At 55.0% G+C, this 8,080-nt stretch overlaps 1 protein-coding gene across 1 annotated transcript in view; it reads left to right on the forward strand.

Moving 5' to 3' along the window:
* Positions 1-2,420, forward strand: part of Ajap1 (adherens junctions associated protein 1) — a 99,702-nt gene extending 97,282 nt beyond the window's left edge. The window contains exon 6 of the mRNA XM_048350132.1: positions 1,931-2,420. The gene's annotated coding sequence lies outside the window, so the exon portion shown is untranslated. The remainder of the gene's footprint in view (positions 1-1,930) is intronic.
* The last annotated feature ends 5,660 nt before the right edge of the window (positions 2,421-8,080 follow it).

Raw genomic sequence — 8,080 nt, forward strand, 5'->3', positions numbered from 1 at the left:
ACACACACATATATATTATACACAGATCATATGCACATATTACATATACACAAATATATGCATATTATATATCATATAAACACATATATATGTGTATATGTTAATGTATATATGTATACACACACATATGAGAATCAAGAGTAAAGTCACTGAGTCCAGCCTTTATTGATCTCATTTGGTTAGGTTTTTTTTTTTGTACCAGTCCTGGGGCTTGAACTCAGGGCCTGAGCACTGTCCCTGACCTTTTCATTCAAGACTGGTGCTCTTCCACTTGAGCTATAGACCCACTTCTGACTTTCTGGTGACTCATTGGAGATAAGAGTCTCACAGACTTTCCTGCCCTGCCTGGCTGTGAACCACAACCCTCAAATCTCAGCCTCCTGAGTAGTTAGAATGACAGGTATGATGCACTTGGTGCCCAGGTTAAGGACACCATTTGTATCATTTAAATTTGTTTAATTGTGGAGAAACAGATGTAACAAAAGCCTTCTGTTTTCACCATTTGTAAAGGTGCATGGCGTCCATGTGTACTGTGGGGCAGTGACAGCTGTCCAGACCCAGCTCTCCCCCACTCAAGTTCTGCCTGCTCCACACCGCACCCCCTCCAGCCCCGCCCTCCAGTACCACCCCGGCCCTCCAGTACCACCCCCAGCACCGCCCCTTATTCTAGCACCGCCCCCTCTGGCCCCACCCCTCATCTGCTTCTGGGTCTCTGAATCCCACAACTCTTAAGTCCCTCATCTGAGGGGAATCATACAACATGTGTGCCCGTTCTCTAAGGTTGGAAAGCACAAATGAGGGCATCTGGGCAAGAGGGCTAGTTTTCTGTGAGTGTTAAATGACCCTTCTTCCAAACCCCTCCCTGCCCCATTCTAGGAAGTTGGGAGCGGTGCATGGGTGGGGGCTGGGGCAGGGGCGGCAGCAGTAAGATTACGGAGAGGGGTCCATTGTGGATGTCACAGGACAGGGCGTCCTTCTTTAGGAAGATGACACGGGGTCCCACCGGTCTCATGGACAGGTAGCCTTTGGAGTAGCGGGGCAAGTGAATTGACACCCCTGCATCCCCCCCCCCCTGCTTCTGATGTGCAGGTCGGGGTCCTAGGGGAGAGGCTGTCCTCCTTTTCTGCCCCTGGTTGGATGGACAGAGATGTCCAGCTGGGCTTTGGCCACCGGTCAGGGGCCTGGGCCCGGGTCTGCTAGCCTGCTGGATGTTCCTAGGACGAGGCCTGTGGCCCGCAGGTGCCCTCTACCCAGGAGCGTCAGCCCTCCGTTTCCCCAACTCACTGGGGCAGGAAAAAAAACCCAACAAAACTCCATAGCTGAATCCACAGAGGAGAACTTGAAGGCACCCCCGTGAGCTCGTGGGGTGCTCCTCTCCTGGGAGCTCGGCTCCCAGCACCGCCCACAGGAGCTGCCGAAGGCTGACTGGCCGCCCCCAGGCAGGGCCCTCCACGTGCTCCTCAGTAAGACGCCTGGGGAGGGGGCAGGGGGCCAAGGGAGGTGGTTTTTCCAATAGATGCACTGTTCCCTCATGCGTGCTGGTGTCAGTGGGCCTCCTCCTGGTGGCTGGGGGCGGGGGGAAGGGGGAGAGAGGGGCAGAGAGGAGACAGACACACCAGCAGACTGACCCGGGGTAGTAGAGATGGCCAGCCTAGCATCTTCTTAGCCCAAAGCTCCACGGACGATCCTGGTGGTGGACTGGGGGCCGCATCCCACCTTCTGGCCCCGAATCCCCAGTGTCTGCCGCGTTGCCTTTCTCGACGGCCAGTTCATCCTCGGGACACCGGCACATCCCGAGGCCACTGGGGTGCCGGCTCATGGCGGTAGAGACGCATGGGCTTTGCGTGTAGCCTCCGAGGCTCCTCGTGCCGGGACCCGCCCCCCCCCCCCCCCCCATCTTCTAACGTCGTCTTCTTTTCTTTCTGCACAGGATTCCGTTGGTGAACCTGTAAAAACAAAAAACAAAAACAAAACAAAAATACAAAACCTAAAACTAGACTCTCTAAGGGAACCTGCCATTCTGTCGGCGGGCTGAAAACTCGCAGAGCGGGACACTCTAGGAAAAATATATTTTTGTACAAATGTTCATGCCTAAGGGTGGCCGCCTTCTCCCGGAGTTTTCTTTGGAGAACAGAACGAAGAACCGCAAGGAGGGGACTGGAGACAGAGAGCCAAGGAGACCCAGCTGAAGGGACAGGAGGAAGGAAACCTGACGTCTGGAATTTGTACCACGATTCTGAACCCATGCCAATAATGCCATTATGTGCCATGAACTGACCCCAAAGCTTGGCTGCGAGCTGGAGCCAAGCGGACCACGCGTAGAAATCTCACAGCAAACAGGGGTGGGAATCTTCTGATAGAGTCACTATTTCTGGTTACTATACATATATAAATATATAAATACCAACAGACACACACACACAAACACATACACTTTTTTTGTACTGTAGCAATTTTTGAAGATCTTCAATGTTCCTTTTTAAAAAAAAATGAAAAGAATTGTGTTATAGGTTACAAAAAAAAATCTGATTTATTTAACATGCTTAGTACGAACAGAATAAACTGGTGTTTTCTACTTTGGCCATGCAGCTCACACACATGCCACACATGGGCACGCACACCTTCAGACAGACACACACACATACACACACGTGCACACGTGCATCTATCCGCATCTATTGGAGATACAGTTCCACAGGTGAGCATACTCGTTCTTCTTCCTAGTGACCTGATGGTTCATCTCTGGGGGGGGGGGCAGCCTCATCAGAGGACGAGCCCCTTCAGTGACATCGTGTGTCTGCCAGGTGTTCCCCAAGTGCTCCCCAAGTGTATGCGTTCTTACCTTGGGCCGGAAGTAAGGATGCCACGATTTTCTATATATATGTATACACACACCTGCATAAATGTTACCTTTCTTCATTTACTTGCTGGAAGCTGCTACCTAACAGCCACGCGTACGTTTCCGTCGCTGGCTGCTGACAGGCGGGCCTGAGCACCAGGTTGGGTGGGTGGTGGATTCTCGAACATTTGTGTTATACAAGCATAGACTGAATTAAAGAGATTTTCCAGTTCCAAACATTAAAGGACATATATCCGTACACCGTGTGTGCGTATGTTAGGGACGCAGGGGGCTCCCGCGTGCTGGGGAGTGAAGCCCCAGGCTCGGCGTCCGGAGCCCAGGCAGCTCCTGCGGGGCCTGCCCTCCGTGGGGGCCGCCCCCCTCCCTGCCCCCAGCCCCTGGGCAGGCAGCGGGCTTTCCCTGGAGCTCAAGGGTGACTGACTGCCGGCCCGGAGGGCGGGAATGGTGCCCTCTTTCTTGTCGATTCCTGTGGGCCACGGTTGGGTTTTACTGTTGAGAGCCGCCCTTGGTTCTGAGAATCCCCACCAAACCCGTTGTGTTAGAAGCTGCCGTGCTCCCGGCGGGCCCCATCGCAGCCAAACACCCCGTGTCCAGGGGGGTGTCGTCAGGGAGCCGGGGGTACAGCTCTCAGCAGCCCCTCTCTCCTTGCTAGCCCCAGAAACCCAGCTCAAAAGTAGATGTTGACCAGTCTCCAAAGAATGCGCTGCTCCCGTGTGGCCAGGTGCCCCTTGGTGTCACCAGGGGGCTGTGTGGATGGGTGGAGAGCGTGTCTGCAGACCAGCTTCCAAGCTCAGGGGTGAGGAGGCCCCTCAGCCTGCCCCGACTTCTCGGACTGCTGAAGTTCTGATGGTTCTGGGGGGGGGGGGAATCAGCAGCACCTTGAGATGCACCTGAGAAGTTTGCTTTCGCACCTCCCCAAGCACATGCTGGTTGAGAGGCACCCATGGAGGGGAGACCGATGCCTTCCTGCTGTGGTTCCGTTGAGGTGTGCAGTCGTGGCTTTCACTAAGAGCTCTGGGAACTGGTTCTCTCGGGGCTGGGTTTCTGTCTCACCTTTTTCCTTCCAAAGCTCCGGCACTTGCCAAGACGACGCAGACGGCAGGTGCTGGCACGTGACCTGCTCTGGGTTCCTGGAACTGGACGGGGCCTCCGGGGTCACAGCCTCGTCCATCACGTCACCTTTCCCACCTCTCCCCCTGGAGGCGGGCTCTGGGGCCTCCCTGACTGGCTGAGCACCAGCCAGTCCAGGTCCAAGCTGAGGGCTGCCCGTGTCCAGCAAGTCGTAGCGGCCGCTGCTCTGACCTTGGTAGTTCTAAGCTCCAGAGCAAGCCCAGCTGGAAAGGAGGGGATGGCAGATTTCCTGGGTCACTTCGGACTGCACGTGCGCCCCGCCTTTGCATGGCAGGCTGCAGGCTGAGTGCTTGGCACCCTTTGCAGAGCCCCTAAGACACTGAGCTGTGGAGGGAAGTTAAAGAAGATTCGGGGACCACACGAGGACAATCCCTAGACAGAGAAGGGTGTGAATGCTAGACCAGAACATTCTGCGGCCTACTAAACCCATTCACGGCTTCCCTTTTCTGGGATGGCAGTGTGAGTGTGAGCATGCACTGTTCTAGTCTTCCATTTTTATCTTACCTCTCCTACCCCTCAACTGAAAGCACCTCTATGGAGGAAGAAGTGATGACACTTAAATACACGGCCCTGTAAACAGCCACTGCCCCTGCCCTCCCTCCAATCCGAGCTGAGCAGGTCCCTGCAGCTCAGGACCCGTCAGGCAGGCCAGGTGTGCGAGTCCCAGCATGCTCAGCGCCTGGTGTGCGGAGGGGAGCAGTCCTTCCTTCAGCCGTGTGGGTGGGGCCTGACTCCTGAGCCCTCCCCCTTCTCCCCTTGACCTCTAGAATTCAGCCCACCAGTGTATGTACCCCCAACACTGGTCTTTACATTTGCTTCGGCTTTCTTAAAAGTTGGTGTGTGTGTGTGTGTGTGTGTGTGTGTGTGTGTGTGGCTGGAAATACAGCCTAGTGGTAGAGTGCTTGCCTTGTATACATGAAGCCCTGGGTTCGATTCCTCAGCACCACATATATAGAAAATGGCCAGAAGTGGCGCTGTGGCTCAAGTGGCAGAGTGCTAGCCTTGAGCAAGAAGAAGCCAGGGACAGTGCTCAGGCCCTGAGTCCAAGGCCCAGGACTGGGGGAAAAAAGCTAGTGTGTGTGACACGGTGGTGATGTTCTCAAACTTTTCACATTCCTGGTTCCCTCTCTCCATCTCAGGTGCCCGAGGCCGCCTCCTGGTCACTCACTGCCCACTGGCCAGCCCCTTAGGTGTTAGCGTTGGAGGCAATTGTGTTTGGCTCTTGGAAGTCATGTTCTTGTGTGGTCAAGTTCATTTCCAGGCTCAGTCACTTCTACCCTTCACAACTCGATACCATTCGCACGTAGTCAGAAGAGGGACTCAATTGCTCTCTGTCCAGCTTTCAGGCATGAAAGGCAAGAGAAACTTCCTGATCCTTTCTCCCTGAGCACAGATTCCAGCCATGCTGTCAGCCCATGTGCTTCCCCCGCCGGCAGGAGAAGCGCTGAGCGTATCCCATGGGGTCTAGCTGAGAAGAGGTAGAAGAGCCGCGTACCGCCCGCTTGCAGCCCAGAAAAGACACGCAGGCGATCCGGGGAGAAGTCTAGCATTCATCCAAGGATTTATTCCAGGGTTGTGTTTATAAAGCAGGAATGGCGGCAGGAAGGGGAGGGATTTGGAGCGGCTAGCTAGGCACTGTGATAGGCTGGTTAGGCTGTCCATCAAGGGTGACGTCATGGCATTTCCCCTAAGGGCAGATGTCACTGCCCACTGGACCACCTCTGGGTTGATCATCTGCGGCCATCTTGGTGCACACGCGGTCTGAGGCGGGAGGCGGGGCTGGTTAGAGCCGCCTTCACCACCTTTCTGGTCCGGACCTGGAGAAGGCAGGCGGGGTTAGCAGCCCCAGGGTTGGAGAAGGGGCAGGCTGGCTAGGACCACCTCTTAAAGCTGCAAGCCAGTGCCCCACACCACGCCATGACACAGCCGGGCACGTCACCACTGCCCTCGGCACTGGCAGCCTCCCCACAGTGGGCATGCATGGCGATGGCCTGGGAAGGCAAGGGCTGTAGTGACTGCGTGGTGGCCTCCTGGCATGGGAAAGACGGGCGTCTGGGGTCCTCACTCGCGATTTGGGTCCTTCTTGCTATTGAGCCCCTGTGGACTTCTGTATTCAATTATCAGGGGTCCCCCTTGGGGGTTTCATACTTAGAGACCCCCCCAACTCTGAATCTGACTATCCACAAGCCGGCCGTCACTTCCGCGATCTTGTCATCTTAGGTTCTTCCTTCTCACAAAACATGATTCCATCTTCAGCCGCATGGTGTGGGGACGGCCCATCCATTAGCTGAATCACAAAAGGAACACATGGCCATTGGCAGCCTCCGCGTTGACCGCCTTGACCATGGGTTACACTCTATCCTCCTACCTCTGCTCCCAGATGATTCTGGATCTTCTGGAGCTTGGGAAACTGAGCTGATGCCATACTTTCAGAGATATGATGGGGACACAGGGATGAGAGGAGACCCCACAGCCCTGCTACAGTCAGGCCAGCCCTTCCCAGCCATTCACTTGAAAATGGTGCCAGGACACAGCTTCCTGTGTCCATCGGTCGCTGCCCAGTCACCCGGCACTTACTGAGGCTCCTCTGATGCCTCCCACAGACGTGTCCTTCAGCCCATGGAGGGAGAAGACACCCAGGCTCTTGACTGGTGAAGCCGTTCTTGTTTCAGCTTGTGAGTAGATACCACTGTCAGGTGCAGAGGGAGGAGGAAGAATTCTCCCATGACAGGCCGGTCCCTCCTTCGAGCTGCTTGTTTACCAAGTCCTTGTAGAACTCCTGCCATGGTGTTTATATTACTGAGGGCAAGAGGGACATTCCTGTTTCTATGGCTCTGCATCCTATGGTCAGAGAAGTCAGATAATTACCAAGGAAGCTCAGCAGATAATGGAGAGGAAGAGACAGACAGACATACAGAGGCCAGAGAAACATCAGAGCAATGAGAAGTAGGAGGATGGATGCCTGCATCCATTCCCTTCCATTACCCTTCATCTCCTGGAAGTCATCACTGGCTTTCTGAGGGAGAGCCTGGGCTTGGGTGGAGCAAAGCAACCTTAGCTTACCCTACAAATAGAAATGCAGTGCAGCCCAAGGGTGATACGTCCCAAGCATTGCCAACAGCTCTACCTGGCTCTCCGAAGATCCCCTCACTCACAGTCATGAGGGCGGGGCCAGGGGGGAGGCAGAGGGGAGACAAGTGATATCAGCCTGCTCCTCGCTGTGGGCTTGCCCATCTCACGGACAGCCACCGCCTCTCTACGTGCTCACCCCTCCCCTGCCGGGTCTCCATCAGGTCAGCCTGGTTCAAGGAGGACAAGGGGACGGAAACCCTGAGTGCCAGCCATCCTGGTCCCAGAAGGCAGCTGCCTTTCCCAATGCACGCCCCCCCCCCCCCGCAAACCGCTTAGTCCTGTCCTTCTCACTCAACATCTGCTTTTAAGTAAGCAGTTATTCCACAACGTGCCATGATTCATATAATTTTGGAATGGTGACTTGGGAACAGTTTGTCAATTTGCTCTGCCATACTGTTTTTGTGATTGTTTGTTTGCTACCCTGTGTAAATAGCACAGCCCACATAAAGGAGCCCAGCTCTTGTCATCCGGGAGTCTTTGATTATCTTGACACGTATTCTGCATAGGCGTCCTGGCCGTGGTGAGGGAGGCTCTGAGCTGAGGCCTGCCTGTCATTACTCTCGGGGTTACCTTAGGGGGTCCCCGGGAGGCCTTCCGGGATCGTGTGGCATTTTGGAATATGCTCTACAGAGCGTGAAGCATGGTCACCGGGAGTCTTGCATCACTTCTGGGTTGAGGCCTTGCATTTGGATGGGAGGAATGGATGGAAAGAGGTTTGGCAGTGCATGGCCATCTTTTCAGTCACCCCAACCATCAAACGAACAGACGAATGGGCTGCACCTACCCTCAGGTCATTCTAGAAAGATCTCAGCTGGTCAGCGTAGCAAGCTTGCAATACCCAGTCTTCCAAGTTCACCTCAGGATCCCGTGGCCAGGCCATGCGGAGCAAGAACCCGCGGAGTACTTGTTTCAGGGGGCCCGCGGTGGCGCCCGAACTTCCTCAGAGCCTCGAGCTGA

Source organism: Perognathus longimembris, chromosome 7 (assembly GCF_023159225.1).
Source record: "Perognathus longimembris pacificus isolate PPM17 chromosome 7, ASM2315922v1, whole genome shotgun sequence".
In the NCBI taxonomy this organism is placed as follows: domain Eukaryota; kingdom Metazoa; phylum Chordata; class Mammalia; order Rodentia; family Heteromyidae; genus Perognathus; species Perognathus longimembris.